This window comes from Gastrolobium bilobum, unplaced genomic scaffold, assembly GCF_033153095.1.
Source record: "Gastrolobium bilobum isolate Gb01-03AN ecotype WA unplaced genomic scaffold, APGP_CSIRO_Gbil_v1 utg48954, whole genome shotgun sequence".
In the NCBI taxonomy this organism is placed as follows: Eukaryota; Viridiplantae; Streptophyta; class Magnoliopsida; order Fabales; family Fabaceae; genus Gastrolobium; species Gastrolobium bilobum.
In genome coordinates, this window is record NW_026897503.1 from 1 (window position 1) to 9,584 (window position 9,584).

At 38.4% G+C, this 9,584-nt stretch overlaps 1 long non-coding RNA gene across 1 annotated transcript; it reads left to right on the plus strand.

Annotated features, from left to right (window-relative positions):
• The first annotated feature begins 4,742 nt into the window (after positions 1 to 4,742).
• On the plus strand, positions 4,743 to 6,678 carry LOC133307486 (uncharacterized). Its single transcript, XR_009751037.1, has 2 exons — positions 4,743 to 5,035; positions 5,808 to 6,678. It is a non-coding gene; the product is annotated as an uncharacterized LOC133307486 (long non-coding RNA).
• The last annotated feature ends 2,906 nt before the right edge of the window (positions 6,679 to 9,584 follow it).

Consider the following 9,584-nt stretch of genomic DNA (forward strand, 5'->3'; position numbering starts at 1 on the left):
GTTGTGTAACCTGCTTCGTTCAAGTTAGCTGTTGTGTTTGACCCCAAGAAGGACTTCTGATGCTGCGCTCTACGCCCGACCGATCCGAATATTCACAGATTTGGCAAGACCCCGACTAAACCAGCGGGGAAATATTCACAGCCAGATCCAATGATAATGGCCTTAACTGAGATGCAACAAATATAGTCACTGGCGGGAGCTTGAAGTGATGATGAAAGCAAAATCAAGAATCTGTTAGAGGCTAATAGGGTTACACCAACAATGAAATAAATGGCAGCGAGCAGAATGGCGAATATTGAAATGATGAGATTACTTCTTTGGTTGAGGTGAGGGCGGGTGGGCAAGGTCCGCGCCAGCCTAACGACCAGACAACAGCCTCCTCCTGCGTCCTCAAAATCCGATTGTTGTGGAGGGTGAAGGAAATCATGATGTGAATGAAGAATCTAGTCACAGGGGTAATGGTCCGACCAGCCACTAATGAGAGCAAAGAAAAGATGCTAAATGCATCCGAAAACATGCACCACCAAATTATGGCCATGATATTATAGCCCAATACGTCGTTAGAAGAATTCAATCGCATTTTTACTGTCATGGAGTGTGATGATCAGCAATTGTTGTATGCTTCTTATATGTCCAGAATGATGAACTGAACTGCATTAGAGATACCGTCTGCCCTTGGAATGTCAGGGTTATGCTATTGGCCTTTATTTGAAAGGCAATTCCTGAAATATGTTCCGACCGCTGAAGCCCGGATAAGGAAGAAGGGTGAATTTGAAGAACTAAAGCAGAGTAAATGTCTATTGATGAATACTTGAATAAGTTCGATGAGCTGACCAAGAATGTCGTTTAGGAAGAACTCCATAGAGGATGACTTGATTTTTAAATTTCCGTAGAATTAATGATAACATCTCTGAAAAACTTTGAGGTAGCTCGTTGATGCTTTTGTTGCACTTGTTCAAAGAGTCTAAAATATTTTAAAAATATTCCAAAGGAAGCATAAGGGCACGATCTGCTCCTAATTCTGCATAAAAAAACACTCTGGGAATTCTAAAGGAAAAGGGTTGCAGGTTAGACAGTCTGATGGTAAGTTGGAAAAGGCGGAGGTGCCACTCCTGGAAATATTAAGACCTGCTTCTCTATGTGCTGAGTGGTAAAGTTCATACAGAGGTTTTGCAGGAAAAAGAGCAAAGACTGTGTTACACATGTGGCCGACTTGGGCGTTTTCTTTAGGGACTGCCCTTTAATGGGGGCCAGGTTTCTCCTTCTGCAGGCGTCCGGCTCCTATTGGTGAGGAACCATCTCTCCTCTCCCACCTCCAGTACACCCGAGTATATAGATGACTCAGCAAGAGGCTGAGAGGTCCGCTAGTTTGGTGCGAGGTATGATTTCTATTCGTGATGAAATGCTTAGTGTTTTGTTTGAGATTCTGGTGCGCATTTCTTTATTGCTGATTATGTAAGCTTGAAGCATTGGTCTGCATGTGATAAAAATGAAAACTAGCGATTGTCTCTGAATTTGAGGATGTCTTTCCGGATGAGATTCCGCACTTTCCTCCAGAGAGGGAAATTGAATTTGCAATTGACTTATTGCCTGGTGTGGGACCTATTTCTCTTGCCCCATACCGGATGTCACCTCTAGAATTATCTGAATTGAAGAAGCAGATTGAAGACCTATCCAGAAAAAATTTTATTAGGCCGAGTGTGTCTCCTTGGGGAGCCCCGGTGATCTTTGTTAGGAAAAAGGATGGGTCTATGAGATTATGTACAGACTACCGGCAGTTGAACAAGGTTACTGTTAAGAATAAGTATCTTTTGCCGCGGATAGATGATTTGTTGGATCAGTTGCGGGGTGCGACTGTATTTTCTAAGATTGATCTCCGGTCCGGGTATCATCAGATCCGGGTAAAGCCGGATGACGTTCCGAAGACAGCTTTCAGGTCCCGTTATGGGCACTATGAGTATCTGGTTATTCCTTTTGGGCTTACAAATGCACCAGCCGTTTTCATGGGTTATATGAATCAGATCTTTAAAGCCTATCTGGATCAGTTTGTGGTGGTCTTTATAGATGACATACTGATATATTCAAAGAGTAAAGAAGAGCATTCTGAGCATCTAAAGGTTGTTTTGCAGATTCTGAGAGAGCATCAGTTGTATGCTAAACCATCAAAATGTGAATTCTGGCTTTCTGAGATACAATTTCTGGGCCATGTCATCTCATCTGAAGGAGTGGCAGTGGACCCGAGCAAGATTGAAGCAGTGGTAGAATGGGAACGTCCTAAAAATGTTACAGAGATCAGGAGTTTTCTTGGTTTGGCTGGATATTATAGGCGTTTTATTGAGGGATTCTCACGGATGGTTTTACCTTTGACACGGTTAACCCGTAAAGGGAACCCATTTGTGTGGACCCAAGAATGTGAAGTGAGCTTTCAAGAGTTAAAAAGGAAGTTGACTACAGCTCCGGTATTGATATTGCCGGATCCTACAAGTAAGTTTGTGGTGTATTGTGATGCTTCTAAGTTTGGGTTAGGCTGTGTGTTAATGCAGTTCCGTCAGGTGGTCGCTTATGCTTCTCGGCAGTTGAAACCGCATGAGGAGAATTATCCGACACATGATCTTGAGTTGGCAACCGTAGTGTTCGCATTGAAAATCTGGCGACACTTTCTATACGGGGCCGATTTTATTGTCTACAGTGACCACAAAAGTTTAAAGTATCTGTTTGATCAGAAGGAGCTAAATATGAGGCAACGCCGTTGGGTGGAATTTCTGAAGGATTATGATTTTGAATTGCAATATCACCCTGGTAAAGCCAATGTAGTAGCTGATGCTTTAAGCAGAAAGGCGCTTGGTATGGCCAATTTGATGATTTCCGAGTATAATTTGATTGAGAAATTCAGGGATCTCCACATTCCTGTGAATATAGAAGATAGTCCGCATGTATTGACTACTACGGTAGTCCTGAATTCATTAGTTGAGCGGATTAAAGAAGCTCAATTGCTTGATGAAGAGATTCAGTCTATGAAAGAGCAGGACTTTGTGTCCACTGATAGGTTCGGTCTTAAGTTTTACAAGGATCGGATCATTGTTCCAAAAGGTCAGATGGTAGATGAGGTATTAACTGAGGGTCACATGGGTAAGTACACTATCCATCCTGGTGCTACCAAGATGTACCAAGACTTGAAACGGAATTTCTGGTGGTCGGGAATGAAGAAAGACATTGCTCTATTTGTGAGTAAGTGTTTGACATGTCAGAAAGTTAAGATTGAACATCAGAGACCTTCTGGATTACTGCAGCCCTTGGATATTCCGGAATGGAAATGGGTTAGTATTTCTATGGATTTTGTAGTAGCATTACCGAGAACTCTGGCTGGTTTTGATTCCATTTGGGTAGTTGTTGACAGATTGACAAAGTCTGCACATTTCATACCAGTTAAAACGAGTTTCTCCACAGAGCAGTTGGCCCGGATATATGTAAGAGAGATTGTGAAACTTCATGGTGTTCCTGAAAGTATCATTAGTGATCGGACCCTAAATTTACTTCTAGACTTTGGGATGCAGTGCAACAGGCCTTCGGTACACAGTTGAGGCTGAGCACGGCTTATCATCCCCAGACTGATGGTCAGACTGAGAGGACTATTCAGACCCTGGAGGACATGTTGAGGGCTTGTGCCTTAGAGCAGGGAAATGCATGGGATAAATATCTTCCTCTGGTGGAATTTTCCTACAATAATAGTTATCATGCCAGTTTGGGCATGGCTCCCTATGAAGCTTTGTATGGCCGTAGGTGCAGGGCGCCTACTTGTTGGGCAGAAATTGGTGAGAGGCAGTTATTTGGGCCTGGTCTGGTCCAAGAGACTACCGATCAAATTATGATGATTAAGGATCGATTGAAGAAAGCACAGAGTCGCCAAAAGAGTTATTATGATGCAAAGCATCGACCCCTTGAATTTTCAGAAGGGGATCATGTATTTATCCGTTTGTCTCCGACTACGGGTGTTGGGCGTGCTCTAGGAGTGAGGAAGTTGAGTCCTAGGTTCATCGGGCCCTACCAGATTATGAAAAGGGTCGGACCTGTGGCTTATCAGCTTGCCTTACCTCCACATCTGTCAAATTTGCATAGTGTTTTTCACATCAGTCAACTTCGAAAATACGTGCCGGATGAATCCCACATTGTACAGCCGGACAATATCGAAGTAAGAAAAGACTTGAAGTTTGTTGTGGGACCATTTAAGGTTCTAGCACGTGATGAAAAAGTGTTGAGAAACAGGACTATTCCCATGATCAAGGTACAATGGGAAGGATTGACTCCTGAGGACGCCACTTGGGAGCGGGAGAATGAAATTCTCCAGCAGTACCCTGAGTTTGACGTCAGGTATATGTTATATTTGATATTTGATTTTGTGGGCAAAATCCTTAAAAGGTGGGGTGAATATAATAACCCTTACTAGTAATTGTGGATATAATATCGAAGAATAATTAGAAGTAAAAGAAATAAAGTCACATTTGGTGAAAAAGGAGTTAAAATGACAGTTAAGGAGTAAAAATGCGGGTAAATAAAGTTACCCGAAAGTAAAAAGTAAAATTATAAATTTTAGCATAAAAATATTCTGGACTAGTGTGCAAAGTTTAGTAATGAATGGAGGTGTGTAGATAGATAAACCTTTACCCAGTTAAAATAAGTTAACTTTATAAAAGCCATAACTCCCTTTAAAGTTCTCTCTTATGCGTTGCTTTTCTTCATTCTTCTCGTCATTCCCGTGGTTGTCTCACATGGAAGGTTTGGCTTAGGTTTCATTTTGTTTTCTTTCTTCCTTCCATTCTCACTCATTTGATCATCAAAAAGCTTTATGCTACACATGAAACTCATAGGAAAAGGTCCAATGAATCCATTCCCACCATTAGTTTGAACTATCATTGTTTGTGTGAGGAGATATTCTCTTCCCCCTTTGCGTGGCACTATTCATCAAGAAGGCAAAATGGAGCTTTTGATGGAGATTCTCTTGGTGAATGTCTTCTAGGTTTTGGATAGGTGATTAGAGGTAACAAAACTCTAATCCTATGATTTTATTTTGTGATCTATGTTTTGAATTTGTGAGCATGTGTGGGTGAGAAAGAAAGTAGTATAAAACTTGAAAATTATGATGGCTTGTTTTGTATAGGAAGTCTTAGTGTAGAAGAGAAACATCAACATGTGTTAAATGAAGAAAAATTCCCTTGGTTTGCACTCCCCTAAGTTCGGCCATGATAGGTTGAATAGGGACCATTGGGCAAAAAATTTATATGATGTATTAAGAGAGCCTAAGGTGCTTGAGAGAGAATAGAATTGGTGAAATTAGTGAGAAGGCCAAAAGGGAAAAATCCTATGTATTTTGGATCCTACACTTCGGCCTTGAGGTGTTGGGAAGGACTTGATGTCCAAACATTAAGTTGAAATAATAGGGAAACATACATTTGTATGTGTAAGTTACATTAATTAAAAAGAAAAGAACCCTTGCCTATTTCCTTATAGTGTTCGACCTATAGGGTATTTAGGGATATATTTTGTACATTTTATTTTAAATAAAATGTGTTGAAATAAATTGTATAAAGGTGATGAGTTTTGAAGAAAAATAGCATGATTTATGTTGAAAATTCCTAAGGGAATGGTTGATTAAATTAAAGAACACCAACGGTTATAAAGAGGTCTAGACTTGTGTATTGGCATAGGATTGGCAAAAATGCAAAGAAAGGAAAATAAGCGATAAAATGTATGCTTATGAAATAATTATGGTATTGCATCATTTTATTGATGCATTGTAAATTATTCTCTAGGTGTGCCTAGGGATTGAGAAGGATCGGAAATCTCTTGAAGCGATAAAAGTAACTTGTTCCACAAGTAAGCGTATTGGTAAAGCTTCAAGAGGTAAGCTCTATGTTTAAGGAGTCTTTTCCTGCTTGAGTGCTCCACCATGGTTAGTGAACTATGGTTGGACTGTATGACTGTGATTTAGATGCTTTGTATAGATGCATTCATATAGAGTTATTTGATAACATGATATGTTTTGCTCTGATATGACTTCTGTAATTTGATTTCTGTAACAATCTCTGGCCATTGATTGTATAGTACCCGGACGTCCGCTTTGGGGTCCTCCTTCGGGACTGATGGTGTACTCCTCTGATATGTCTGGTTCCGCTTTGGGGTCCTCCCTCGGGAACACGTGCGTTGATTTCCGCTTGGGGTCCTCCCTTGGGAATGACGGCGCACATCTCTGATATGATATGGATATATGCTCTGTTCTGTTATGATATCTGTTATATGTTGTATTCGTATACTTTGTATCTGACTTTCATGCAGGAGTGAGCCAGGGGTATGGAGAATTCTCTATAAACCTGGAGCTTATTGAGATTTGTAATCTCACCCCTCTTTGGGGACACATTTTCAGGTGCCCAGATTCCCGGTGAGTCCTCACTAGGCAGGGACACGACACGTGGCTGAGGCAGTTGAGAGATCGGATTTTGAGTGGCTGTAGGCTACTACCTTTTTGGAGTGTTTGATGTATTTTAGTATTTTCGCATTTGATGGATCATGATATTGATCCTTTATTTTGTATATGGCCTGTATATGTTTTGTACACGTCTGTCGCTTTGATGCATGTACATTTGGGTATTCAGGCACGTTATGTGATGAGGTAGTATTCAGATATGTTTACGTGTTGGATTGCATGCTGTTAGATATAGTGGCACTGAGCCAAGTTATGCATGCGCCCATGGATGGGAATTTGATTATATTTGTATAAACTGTTTATCAGGAAATGCTTCTGTGTGGGATTGGAAAATCCCCAGTTGTCCGATTTATAGAGGAAACTCTGCCCGATTTTCGTTTACCCCGAGTCAGAATTAAAGTAGAAAAAAAAAAGTTAGCTCGTATTGTCAGAAGTTAAGTCTTCCGCTGTTTTCTGTTTTATCATATGTATGTTAATTGAACCGGCTCGAGACGGGGATGTTACATGTTACAAGTCCATTTTGAATTTCTTAGGAGCCACGAATAACTTTTTTATTTGCTAGGGACTAAAGCGGGCATCGTAAAATTTGCTGAATACCAAAAAAAATATTTACTCGTAATTTAATGTACCAGACTTGCCACGAAGATGGTAAGCTTCTAATGTTACAGTAAAATAAATGCTCATTTTGACTATCAATTTGTAGCAGGATGCATCTCTTATCTTGGATTGATGCCTATAGAGCTGCTGTGTGGTTGTTCTTTTTAACATGAAAAGCACAATGGCCAAGTGGGGTTTTATATGGAAACCTTGCACAGGCGATATATAGTGAATGTGGTGTGGCAGTTGCACCGCACAGACAACAGCCAGAGGAGAGTTTTATATTCAAATTGACCACTCAATACTCAATCCCTGTATAACATTGTACTCACCACTGTGATTATAATAACAAATTTATGAGTTAAAATATTACATGTCCATGATTAGTAAATCTAAGTTTAGTCATGAGTTTATACACTGATTACTGAGATAAACTTCATGCTTATTATCAACCCAAAGCATATAAACTTACACGGTTCAAAAGTTATCATAATATAAATAACTATGTAACTGAACTGGCACTTAATGCAAACAAACCAATCATGTTCTCTTTCACAAAAAAAATAAAAAATAAAAATCATGTCCTCAGCACTGCAGAGGACTATTAAGAATGGGATCTTTAATGTCATCATTCTTCCCTATCCTGTGTTGTCCATCCATCTGCATCTTTTACATCATATTTTGCTCCAACTCCTTATCAAAAAAAAAAAAAAATTTGCTCCAACTCTCAAGAGTTCCTCAATTTTTGGCTTGTCACCTTCTGGCTTCTGATGCAGCTAACCACACGGGCGAATGTTTTGCCTTAGAAGGGTCTCATTTAATCAAATGATCAGTAGTTGAAGTACTGCAAAAGATTATAATGTAAATATAAAGATTCTTACTACTTTTGTAAAATAAAAGCATTTTCCCTTCCAAAACTAAATTTCCAAATTACAGTACCTAAGGATAGTCAATAAAACAAGGGGGAAAGGCATATTAATAGCACCGAATAATAGTGTTGCTGAAAATAAAAGTAGATTAGTTGGGGAAATTTGAAACTCATAACGGCTGTGATAAAGCAATAGTTGAAAAGGGGGAATGCTAAATAAATACTAAGAAGTTAAACTTCGATTTCTTCCAGAGCAGAACCCTGCCCAAACATATTTGTCCTCTAATGCAGCATTGAATAGAGAAGGTACTTAACAAAGTTATTTTGAACAGAACTATACACAAATAAGTTTAGAGAAACTCCTATACCTTGTTATTACAGATACGTGAAGGTCATAAATTTCTTTTTTCCATCCGAACAGCTTTATAACAAAGTGGACTTATTCTGTAATTGTTAACCTAGTTATTAATTTTCTACTTAAATTACTTATTACAATGTCTTCTCTGTGCTTTAAAGTAAATGTAGATCCTAATAACAGGTGTTATCTAACATTGTTAACCTAGACAACTTACTTCTCCAGAAAATATCTCATAAAGAAGTGTTATCTAAAATTCTCACCACAGTGTTTCTACACATTAAGTATTCACCCTAGATGAAGTAATCTTCTTCTTTTCTTTTTCTTTTTTTTGTAGGTGACGTAACCTTCTTTTGGTGTCATTTACAAACACTTAAAAAGTTTTGAGATGAAAACTGAATCATTTTGATGAACTTTTACTTCATCTGATACTTTTACGTGCTTCCACAATAGTTGTCTCAAGGAGATTTGTTTATAAGGACTTTTCATTTGCATAACGGAAGATGACTCAATTGTAATTTAAAGTTGGACAAAAACCAGACAGATTTGAGCTCATATAATCAGAATAATCCCAACCAAATCAATTTTCCATATTTATGGAAGAAATACGAAATTACTAATCTATATTATTGCATCTTTCCTTCTTCAATTATATTTCTGCTTCCTTTTTACCTTTCCCTTTCCCATATTTTCTCTTTATATATACAAAAGATTACATTTATAAAATTCTCATACTGACCTGCTATTGAAGCATGAATAAATGTTTTCTCAAGTTTCTCTTCAGCAATTTATAAGAAATTGAAAATCATATTGAAAATTATCACATCTTAGAACACATACTAGTAATGCATAAGCATAATCCTCCATACTTGCACAGTTTCAAAATTCCCATACAACTAACATCATTCTTACTCCTTAGTTGTAAACTCGTAACAGAGAAGGAAAAAAAAAAAAAAAGACCATCTATAACCATATTCACAAGCACAAGTATGACACATTCCATCCACAAATAACATGAATTGAATAATAACTTAAAAAATTCTAGTTATTAGCCTGTTCAACATCATCTCTGTCGAAATCTGAACATTCTTTACTTAATTAATGATAATTGCACAATTTTTCAATTATATATAACTAAGTTATAAGATAATACTATGTTATCTGTACCACTTGATCTCTTACAATTGAGAGCATGGGGATGTGGTCTTCAATCAGAAGAGGAATATTCATCATCTTCTTCTTCTTCTTCTAGTTCTTCATATTCTCTTTCTCTTCTAGTTGCACCT